Source organism: Danio rerio, chromosome 22 (assembly GCF_049306965.1).
Source record: "Danio rerio strain Tuebingen ecotype United States chromosome 22, GRCz12tu, whole genome shotgun sequence".
NCBI classification, from domain to species: Eukaryota; Metazoa; Chordata; class Actinopteri; order Cypriniformes; family Danionidae; genus Danio; species Danio rerio.
This window is the reverse complement of record NC_133197.1, coordinates 4,416,890-4,427,500: the sequence shown is the minus strand read 5'-3', so window position 1 is coordinate 4,427,500 and position 10,611 is coordinate 4,416,890.

Below are 10,611 nucleotides of genomic sequence, written 5' to 3'. Positions count from 1 at the left end.
TGTCTGTCCGTCCGTCCGTCCGTCCGTCCGTCCATGCAACTTTCTATCTATCTATCTATCTATCTATCTATCTATCTATCTATCTATCTATCTATCTATCTATCTATCTATCTATCTATCTATCTATCTATCTATCTATCTATCTATCTATCTATCTATCTATCTATCTATCTATCTATCTATCTATCTAGTGAAGGATCCAAGGGAGCGAGGGGAGGTCTGGGCTATCTGTCTGTCTGTCTATCTATCTATCTATCTATCTATCTATCTATCTATCTATCTATCTATCTATCTATCTATCTATCTATCTATCTATCTATCTATCTATCTATCTATCTATCTATCTATCTATCTATCTATCTATCTATCTATCTATCTATCTATCTATCTATCTATCTATCTATCTATCTATCTATCTATCTATCTATCTATCTATCTATCTATCTATCTATCTATCTATCTATCTATCTATCTATCTATCTTCCCTCACTGTACATCTGTCCACATTGACATCATCCACTCTGGCCTGTTTAGCTAATTAGCGCTCTCAGCTACGTCCCGAATGAAGCCTCCTCTTAGCGCTCTAGCAGAAGTGTGAAAACCTCCGTTGTGTTTGTGTTTCGTAAACCTCCAAACGTGTAAATAGAAGCAGATCTGCGCTCTGTCCATCCATCATCATAGTGTAGGATCTGCTCTGCTCTTTTTGTGCTGGGAATGTCAGTGTTTATGAAGATCCACGGATGGGTCGGTGATGATGGATCGCCCCGGGACCCCCGAAAGCCATTTTCTGCCCTCCTTTTCAGCACTTTTCATGGTTGACGACCCACCCGAGATAAATAAGCGCCAAACAGTCTGTTCTGCTTTTTAATGCTGACCTGGAGTCAGTGTGCGGGGAGATAACTTTAAACTACAGCTGACGTAGCGCACAAGCTCTCGGGACAAACTAAAATAGGTTTTATTTATTTATTTCCGATTATTTTGTACTTTCATTGTAACTAATAGATATTTTCCATCCACATTTCTATGCGCATTTTGAAATATCTCATAAAAGTTCTGTAAAAATACTGTTAAATCTGATGTTAGCATCAGTATACTAGTTTTGAGGATACTTATAAGCTAGTGTGCTTCAAAACGGTGACAAATTTCGCAATTAGAAGATATGAACATGATATCCAAACATCCAAAGCTTGCAGTTTGTGACTTCCGCCCAATATTTTTCTGTCGTCACCTCATACTTGATTATTTCATCAAACCTTTTAACCAATCAAATGCTCTCTGGTATCTGACATGCCCCGCCTCCTTCATGGCGGTTTTCTTTTGATGTGCTTGAGCTCAACCACTTTCACTAACAGAGCAGTGATGAAACAAAACGTTATTGGCTGTTTTTTTTAAAGGGGCGTGGCTACTCTGTCTCGCTCTCTCTCGTCATGTTTCTATTGAGATCACGCCAAACATTAAATGTAATGTGCTATGATATTTAGACACATTTAAATGGGTTTTTGTAAGTAAAAGCAGGTCGATTTGTTATTTTATTTGGAAAAACTGATGTAGAAATTAGGTCATTGATTAAAAAGTGGATCTTTAGTGTGCTGCTTTTAGTAATTTACTATGGTATTTGCATGGTGGACACATTTAAGTGTGTTTTTTGTAATTAAAAGCAAGTAAAAATTATATTTTTGGGAAAAATCGATGTAGAAATGAGATTATTCTGTTATTTATTGTGAATTGGATCTTTAGTGTGCTGTTTTTAGTAATTAACTATGGTTTTTGCATGGTATACACCTTTTAAGTGTGTCTTTTTGTAAGAAAAACAAGTCAATTTGTTATTTTATTTGGAAAAATCAACGTAGAAACATGATTATCCTGTTATTCATTGAAAAGTGAATTTTTAGTGTGCTGCTATTAATATTTTACTATAGTATTTTCATGGTATACACATTTAAATGTGTTTTTTGTAATGAAAAGCAAGTAAAAATGACATTTTTATTTGGAAAAAATCAATGTAGAAATGAGATTATTCTGTTATTTATTGAGAAGTCAATCTTTAGTCTGCTGCTTTTAATGATTTTTGATATTTGCACGATAAACACATTAAAATTGTGGTTTTTGTAAGTAAAAGTAATTAAAAATGATAAATTATCGAAAAAAAATGATGTAGATATCAGGTTATTCTGTTATCCATTTAGAAATGTATCTTTGGTGTGCTGTTTTTAGTAATTTACGATGCCATTTGCATGGTTGACACATTTAAATTGGGTTTTTTGTAATTAAAAGCAGCTAAAAATTATAAATTTTTTGGAAAAATCGATGTAGAAACGAGGTTATTCTGTTATTTATTGAGAAGTGAATCTTTAGTGTGCTGCTTTTACTATGGTATTTGCATGCTAGACACATTTAAATGTTTGTTTTGTTAGTAAAATGTATTTTTGGAAAAATCTATGTAGAAACAAGGTTGTTCTCTCTACTTGTGAAGTGGATTTTTAGTGAGCTGTTTTAAGCAATTTAATATGCTATTTGCATGGTAGACACATTCTAATTGTTTTTTGTAAGAAAAAAATTATGATTTTTTCTTTTTTTACACCTTTTTGGTGGGAAAAATCGAAGTAGAAATGAGGTTATTCAGTTATTCATTAAAAAGTGAATCTGTAGTCTGCTGCTTTTAATGATTTACTATGGTATTTGCATGGTAAACACATTTAAATGTGTTTGTTTGTAAGTAAAACAGGTCAATTTGTTTTATTTGGAAAAATTGATGTAGAAATGAGGTTATTCATTGAGAAATGGACCTTTAGTCTGCTGCTTTTCATAATTTACTATGGTATTTAGCATAGTTAACACATTTAAATGTGTTTTTTTTGTAAAAGCAGGTTAAAGTTATAATTTTTGGGAATATTTATGTATAAATAAGGTTATTCATTGAGAAGTGTTTAATGTGCTTTAAACATCAAAGATTCTTTAAACACAGAATCTTTTAATGTGCTCTTTTAGTCATTTACGGTCCCACTTTATATTAAGTGGCCTTAACTAATATGTACTTACACAGGAATTAATAGTTTGTTACAATGTTCTTATTGTGTAAATACATGTATTTACTGTGTACTTATGCTTGATTAAATACATGTATGCAATTACATCTGTAATTAACTTCTGTAATTACATTTGTAAATACACTGTTGACGATTCCCTACACCTTAACCCACCCTTAAACCTACCCACACCACCAAACCTGTCCATAACCCAACCCCTATCCCAACTCAAAAGCACCACAAGTGTTGTCAAATACATTATAAACACAGTAAGTACATTGTATTTATTTTTTGATGCAAGTACATAGTAGTTAAGGACACTTAATATAAAGTGGGACCTCATTTACTGTGCATGCATGGTGCACACATTTGTCAATAAAAACAGGTCCATTTGTTATTTGAAAAATTTGATGTAGAAACAATGTTATTCTGTTGTTCTTTGAGATGTGGATCTTTACTTTTTAGTAGTTTACAATGGTATTTGCACGTTAGACCCGTTTAAATGTATTTTTGTAAGAAAAACAGGCACATTTTTAACTTTTTTGTTTTTGGTAAAAGTCTATGTATAAATTAGGTTTTTCTGTTATTCATTAAAAGTTTGAGCTTTAATGTGCTGTTTTTTTTTAGCAATTTACTATGGTATTTGCCTGGTAGACACAAATAGTTTTTTGTTGTGAGTAAAAAATCTTTATTGAAAAATCAATATAGAAACAATGTAATATGTTATTCGCTGAGAAGTGTCTAGTGTGACGCCCCATTCACACGGGGCCTCTGAGTCAACAGGTGCGTTCGACTTCATGCAGCGCTGCGCAGATCGATCGAAATCTGTCTTAAAGCGGTGCATTCTGGTTAGAAATCTTGTCCGGATTGATGCTGCGCCGACGCCACGTGACTGTCACATGTGGCATCAAAGTACCGCGACAGCGCTCCGAGATCAGACGGCAAACTCAGACCATGCAGCTTCTGAAGAGCGACTGCAGGAGCTCTAATGACGACACCGATATTACACGATTGGCCAAGTTCACCACATGACAACAAACACGTGTATTTCGGGTTTATAATTGGACAAATTCCGATTCAAAAGTTTCAAAACAAAAAATTCACTTTTCACACCCTCTCTATCCTGTACACATCTTGCTTATTAAAAGACTACAATATTTACTGCAGTAATCATCTTTTGTTAAATAATCTGGTTATAAAGGTTAGCTTGTTTGCACAGGTTTATTTTTTAACTTTTTTATACAGACTATTTACTGCATTCATCTCTATGAACGATTTAAATGATATATTTTAGTGTATATTTTAGTGAATAACCTAAATATGAACTCAAATAAGTCTTACAGACTTGAAATAAGAAAATCATCATCATTGATCCTGCCCCCCTAAAGCTCTCTTAACAAATTAAAGTAAAGAACTATTTTATTAAATAATTATAAAATGGCTTTATTATTATAATATAAATATATATTTTATTTCCTGTCTAGCAGTTTAAAGGCTACCTGCTCTTTCTGGGAAACTTCTACATCGCTCGCTTATTTTACCTTTTGTTCTTTTCAACACAATCTTTTTGGATTAAAATGCTTTTTTGAAAATTCATTCATCATCCAAAATAATGTCATTTATTAAGACCTAATCAAAACACCTTGTTTTGCTTTTTACATGGGAAATTTTTATATCTATAAATGTACATATATGTAAACCCTTTTTTAGCAGATTCAAACAAGAAGTATTAGCCTAAAGATTGATGTTTAACTCCTAGAATTTATGCTTATTGCTTTGTATTTAATAGACCTGTTCGTTTTTATGTTTATATTAACCTCTCATTTCCTCTTATTTCTCTCATGCATTTGTTATATATTTTATTCGTAATTCTCCCTTATTGTTTAAAAAGGAACTACAGTTTGTATTCTGTTTTATTTGTAAATGTTTTGTTGTTATAAATAAAAATAACAAAAAAAAATATGATGACGCCATGTGATCGGTCATCATGACTGCAGCAACTTTGAGTCCCGAAGTGTCCAGCTGTCCGTCTTGACGGCTCCGTTTTCAACTCCGCCCCGCCTGCGCTCGGCTAATCTCGTTGATCACCGGCTGCAGCTGAGCTTCATGTCGAACGCACCTAACGCTTGACAGAAGGCGTGTCTGAAGTCGGGGCTGAAGCGAACGTCATAGCAGCGTCAGCCAATGAAATTCAGTCAGCAATAGGCCACTGTCTTGCTGGTGTATTTGCATACAGCTATCTGATTGGCTGACGCTTCCGTCGGCGCTTGAAAAGTTAAGCTAGTCCCAACTTCCTCAGCGAGCCACACCTCTGAAGCGGCGCTGATGGATCCACAATGCAGTTCGGCAACGCCTGACGTCACCCATTCAAAGTTAATGGGAAGCGTTGACGCTGATGCCCCTTGTAAATGGGGCGTGAGGCTTTTAGCAATTTACTTTGGTGTTTATTTTTATTTCTTATTTTTTTTTGTATTATTAGTTTTTTGGAAATATTGTTGTAGAAAGGAAATTAGGTTATTCTGTTATCATTTAGAAACTAACCCAAGTATGCTGTTTTTAGTCATTTACTATGGTATTTGCATGGTGGACACATTTAAATGTGTGTTTTGTAAGTTAAAGCAGATAAAAATGATATACTTTTATGGAAAAATCAATGTAGGAATGAGGTTATTCTATCATTCATTGAGAAGTGGCTCTTTAGTGTGCTGCTTTTAGTAATTTACTATGGTATTTGCATGGTATACACATTTAAATGTGTTTTTGTAAGTAAAAGCAAGTAAAAATTATATACTTTATTTGAAACAAACCATGTAAAAAACAATGTTATTCTGTTATTCACTGAGAAGTGGAACTTTAGTGTGCTGTTTTAGTAATTTACTATGGTATTTACATGGTATACACATTTTAATTGTGTTTTTTTGTTAGTAAAAGCTAGTAAAAACGAAAAATGTTTGTAAAAATTGATGCAGAACCGAGTTTATTGTTATTCATTAAGAAGTGTGTCTTCATGGTAACGTGTAGCCGTGTTTAGCTTCAGTAAACTGATCTGAGAGCAGTTCAGAAGGGCAGCGTTGCTCATCCAGAGCACGAACGCTGGCTCATATTTGCTGAACTGGCTGAATTTGCTCTCGATGTCCTTGTCGCTTCACCAGCAGATTGTGCGAGTCTCCGCTTAAGCGCTGGAAATAAGATGCAGGGGTTTCTGCAAATCCAGCAGGCCGAACGCTTGATTAGCACAGCAAAGGAAGCCATTAAACAAACAGCATGCTGGGATATGCTGATTCCCGCCTGTATGAGCGGATTCCGTTCCCTCTGATAACACTGGGACTTTATGGCCTGCCGTCTAAAGCTGCTTTGGTTATTGGTTCTCATTGTTATTTTTGTAGAAACGGACAAATGAGAAATGTTTTTGCACACTTTTTAATGCATTCGGATATTTTGTTTTTGAGTGAATCAAGATTTTTTTCCACTTTTCAGTACGAACAGGAGTATGAATTGGGGAAATCGTTGTATTACATTGTAACCACAGTTAACGTTAAGTGTTTGAGGTAAAAACATTGTAAATCTTGTCCAAATAGTTATTTTTTTGTGAAGTTTTGATCATTTTGCTTGGTAATTGTTATTTAAGTATAGTTACTCATGGTAAATGCTAATAAAATGGTTTGTAATGAAAGTTTACCATAGCTTTTGGATGATAATTGTAGTTTAAATGGAGTATTTTGAATAAAACTATGATTAAACCCAGTTTAAGTGACATTTTGTGGAAGTGTACCATGGTATTTGCATTGTAATCAAAGTTAATGTTAATGTAAAAACATTGCAAATCTTGTTTAAATAGTTATTTTATTGAAGTTTACCATCATTTTGCTTGGTAATTGTTGTTTAAATGTTGTAACTCATGGTAAATGCTAATGAAAAGGTGTCTAACAAAACTTTACCATAGCTTTTGGATGATAATCGTAGTTTAAATGGAGTATTTTGAATAAAACTATGATTAAACCCAGTTCAAGTTGGTTTTGTGGAAGTGTACCATGGTATTTGCATTGTAATCACAGTTAATGTTAAGGTAAAAACATTGTAAATACTGTGTAAAACGTTGTTTTAGAGACGTTTACCATCATTTTGCTTGGTAATTGTTGTTTAAATGTAGTTACTCATGGTAAATGTTAATAAAATGGTGTCTAATAAAAGTTTACCACAGCTTTTGGATGATATTCGTAGTTTAAATGGAGTAATTTTAGTATAAACCCAGTTCAACTGGTATTTCATGGAAGTTACCATAGTATTTGCACTGTAACAACAGTTAAAATTGACATATTTTGGGTAAAAATGGATTACCACGGTTAAAATTAAGTACTTAAGGTAAAAAAACAAAACAAAACAAAAACATTGTAAATCTTGTCCAAATAGTTATTTTATTGAAGTTCAACATCATTTTGCTTGGGCGTTGTTTTTTTTTTAAATGAAGTAATTCGTGGTAAATGCTAAAAAAAAATGGTGTATAATAGAACTTTACCATAGCTTTTGGATGATAATTGTAGTTTAAATGGAGTATTTTGAATAAAACTATGATTAAACCCAGTTTAAGTGACATTTTGTGGAAGTGTACCATGGTATTTCCATTGTAATCACAGTTAATGTTAATGTAAAAACATTGCGAATCTTGTTTAAATAGTTATTTTATTGAAGTTTACCATCATTTTGCTTGGTAATTGTTGTTTAAATGTTGTAACTCATGGTAAATGCTAATGAAAAGGTGTCTAACAAAACTTTACCATAGCTTTTGGATGATAATCGTAGTTTAAATGGAGTATTTTGAAAAAAACTATGATTAAACCCAGTTCAAGTTGGTTTTGTGGAAGTGTACCATGGTATTTGCATTGTAATCACAGTTAATGTTAAGGTAAAAACATTGTAAATACTGTGTATATTGTTTTTTTAGAGACTTTTCCCATCATTTTGCTTGGTAATTGTTGTTTAAATGTAGTTACTCATGGTAAATGTTAATAAAATGGTGTCTAATAAAAGTTTACCACAGCTTTTGGATGATACTCGTAGTTTAAATGGAGTAATTTTAGTATGAACCCAGTTCAACTGGTATTTCATGGAAGTTACCATAGTATTTGTACTGTAACAACAGTTAAAATTGACATATTTCGGGAAAAAATGGATTACCACTGTTAAAATTAAGTACTTGAGGTAAAAAAAAAACAAAACAAAACAAAAACATTGTAAATCTTGTCCAAATAGTTATTTTATTGAACTTCAACATCATTTTGCTTGGGCGTTGTTTTTTTTTTTTAAATGAAGTAATTCGTGGTAAATGCTAAAAAAAATGGCGTATAATAGAACTTTACCATATTTTTTAGATGATAATTGTAGTTTAAATGGAGTATTTTGAATAAAACTATGATTAAACCCAGTTTAAGTGACATTTTGTGGAAGTGTACCATGGTATTTCCATTGTAATTACAGTTAATGTTAATGTAAAAACATTGTAAATCTTGTCTAAATAGTTATTTTAAAGTTCACCATCATTTTGCTTGGTAATTGTTGTTTAAATGTAGTAACTCATAGTAAATGTTAATAAAATGGTGATTAACAAATGTTTACCACAGCTTTTAGATAATAATTGTAGTTTGAATGGAATATTTTGAATAAAACTATGGTAAACCCAGTTCAAATGTCATTTAATGGAAGTTTACCAGGGTATTTGCATTGTTACCAAAGTTAAAATCATTAAATTGGGAATAAAACCATTATAAATCCTTTTGTAATAATTGTTATGAATGTTTACTATAGTTTGTGCTTGGTAAGCACTGCCTAAATGTAGTAACTCATAGTAAACCCATTTAAAATGGTGTGTAATGGAAACAGATTATCATAGTTTTTTGGATAGCTAGTTTAAGTGAATATTTGACAAACTGGTAAACCCAGTTGAAAGTGTGTTTCAGGAAAGTTACCATAGTATTTGCATTGTAACCACAGTTAAAATTGACATTTTGAGTAAAACCCAGTAAAAATGGATTACTGCAGTTAACACAGTATTTATTGAAGTTTTATTGAAGTTCACCATCATTTTGCTTGGTGGTAGTTGTTTAAATGTGGTAACTCATGGTAAACACAAGTAAAAGGGTGTGCCAGGAAGTTTAGTTTGTTTTTTGATAACTATATTTAAAAAAAAAACATGGTAAACCCAATTCAAATGGTCTTTCATAAAAATGTTGTATTTTTTTTACACAGTCAAAATAGATATATTGTAGTACAACCATTGTAAACCGTGTTTAAAGACTTGTTTGATGCATTACCATAGTTTTTGTTTAATAATCATTGCTTAAATGTAGTAACTCATGGTAAACCCTGGAAAAATGGTCTGTAATGGAAGTTTACCATAGTTTTTAGTTGATAACAATATTTAAATTCTGTATTTGGAGTAAAACCATGGTCAACTCCGTTCAAATGGGTTTTTATAGATGTTTACCATGATATTTGCATTAAATTGGGCAATCTGGCAAATGTTGGCCTTTTGTTTTCTTCATCATGTTGATGTTTATGATTTATTTAATCAAAATGTTGGAGGTACAATATTAGATTTAATGTTTATTTCTTTTGAACACTTTCTAAAGATTACTGTAGTATGTTTCACCGTCTTTCTATTTTTTTTTCTACATATCTGTAGAATTTTACACATTAAAATCTTTAGTAAAAAATGTGTGTGGTAAAATCGCTGTATAGTTATATTTTCACGTATTCGGTGTATTTTATGGATTGATTTCTATTGTACAATGTTGTAATTGTTAGTATGGATACAAATCTAAACTCTACAGTTTAATTGTGTTTTTATTTGGCATGGTAAACCCAGTTAAAATAAGATCACATTTTATGTTTACCATATCTTTTTATGTTTGAGTTTATCAATCGTTTTAGTATAGTAGTCATGTTTTTAAAAGAAGATTTTGTGGTAAATCTGTAGTAAGCTCTATTTAAACAGTCTTAAATGAACGTCTACCCAATGGAAACCAATGTTTAACAGTGGTATTTGTAGTATAATCATCATAAATCCATGTCAAGTTGTGTTGTTTGACGATTCACCATAGTTTTGCATGCTCATTGTAGTTAAATGAAGCATTTGGACAGTGATTAAACCACATCAGTTCATCTAAAATGGAAAACAATTGGAAAGACATTGCCGTTCACTTTAGCATTGTACTGAAATTGTCCTCTAAAGCATTTTGTAAAGGGAAGCCCAAATAAAACTCAGCAAAAAGATAGTTATAGGGTTTGTTGCAGGTGCTTCAGCTTCTTTTCGGTCTCAATGGTTGTTATCCGAGTGTCTCTCTATTTCTCTTCTCGTGTCTCGAGATGCTCGAACCGTTGCCATAGAAACGCAGGGAAGAAATGCTGGTAAAAGAAGAGGATGAAGATCAGAGTGCCGAGATGCGTTCAGATGCTCATGTCAGACTATAAGAAGGAATGCAGTTTATTTTCTACTTTTTGTTTTGAAGGTTATTTAGTAGTTTGTGTGTTATTACTGTGTGTTTCCATAGTAAACTGAGGAAAATGGTGCTTTATGAACATTTGTTAC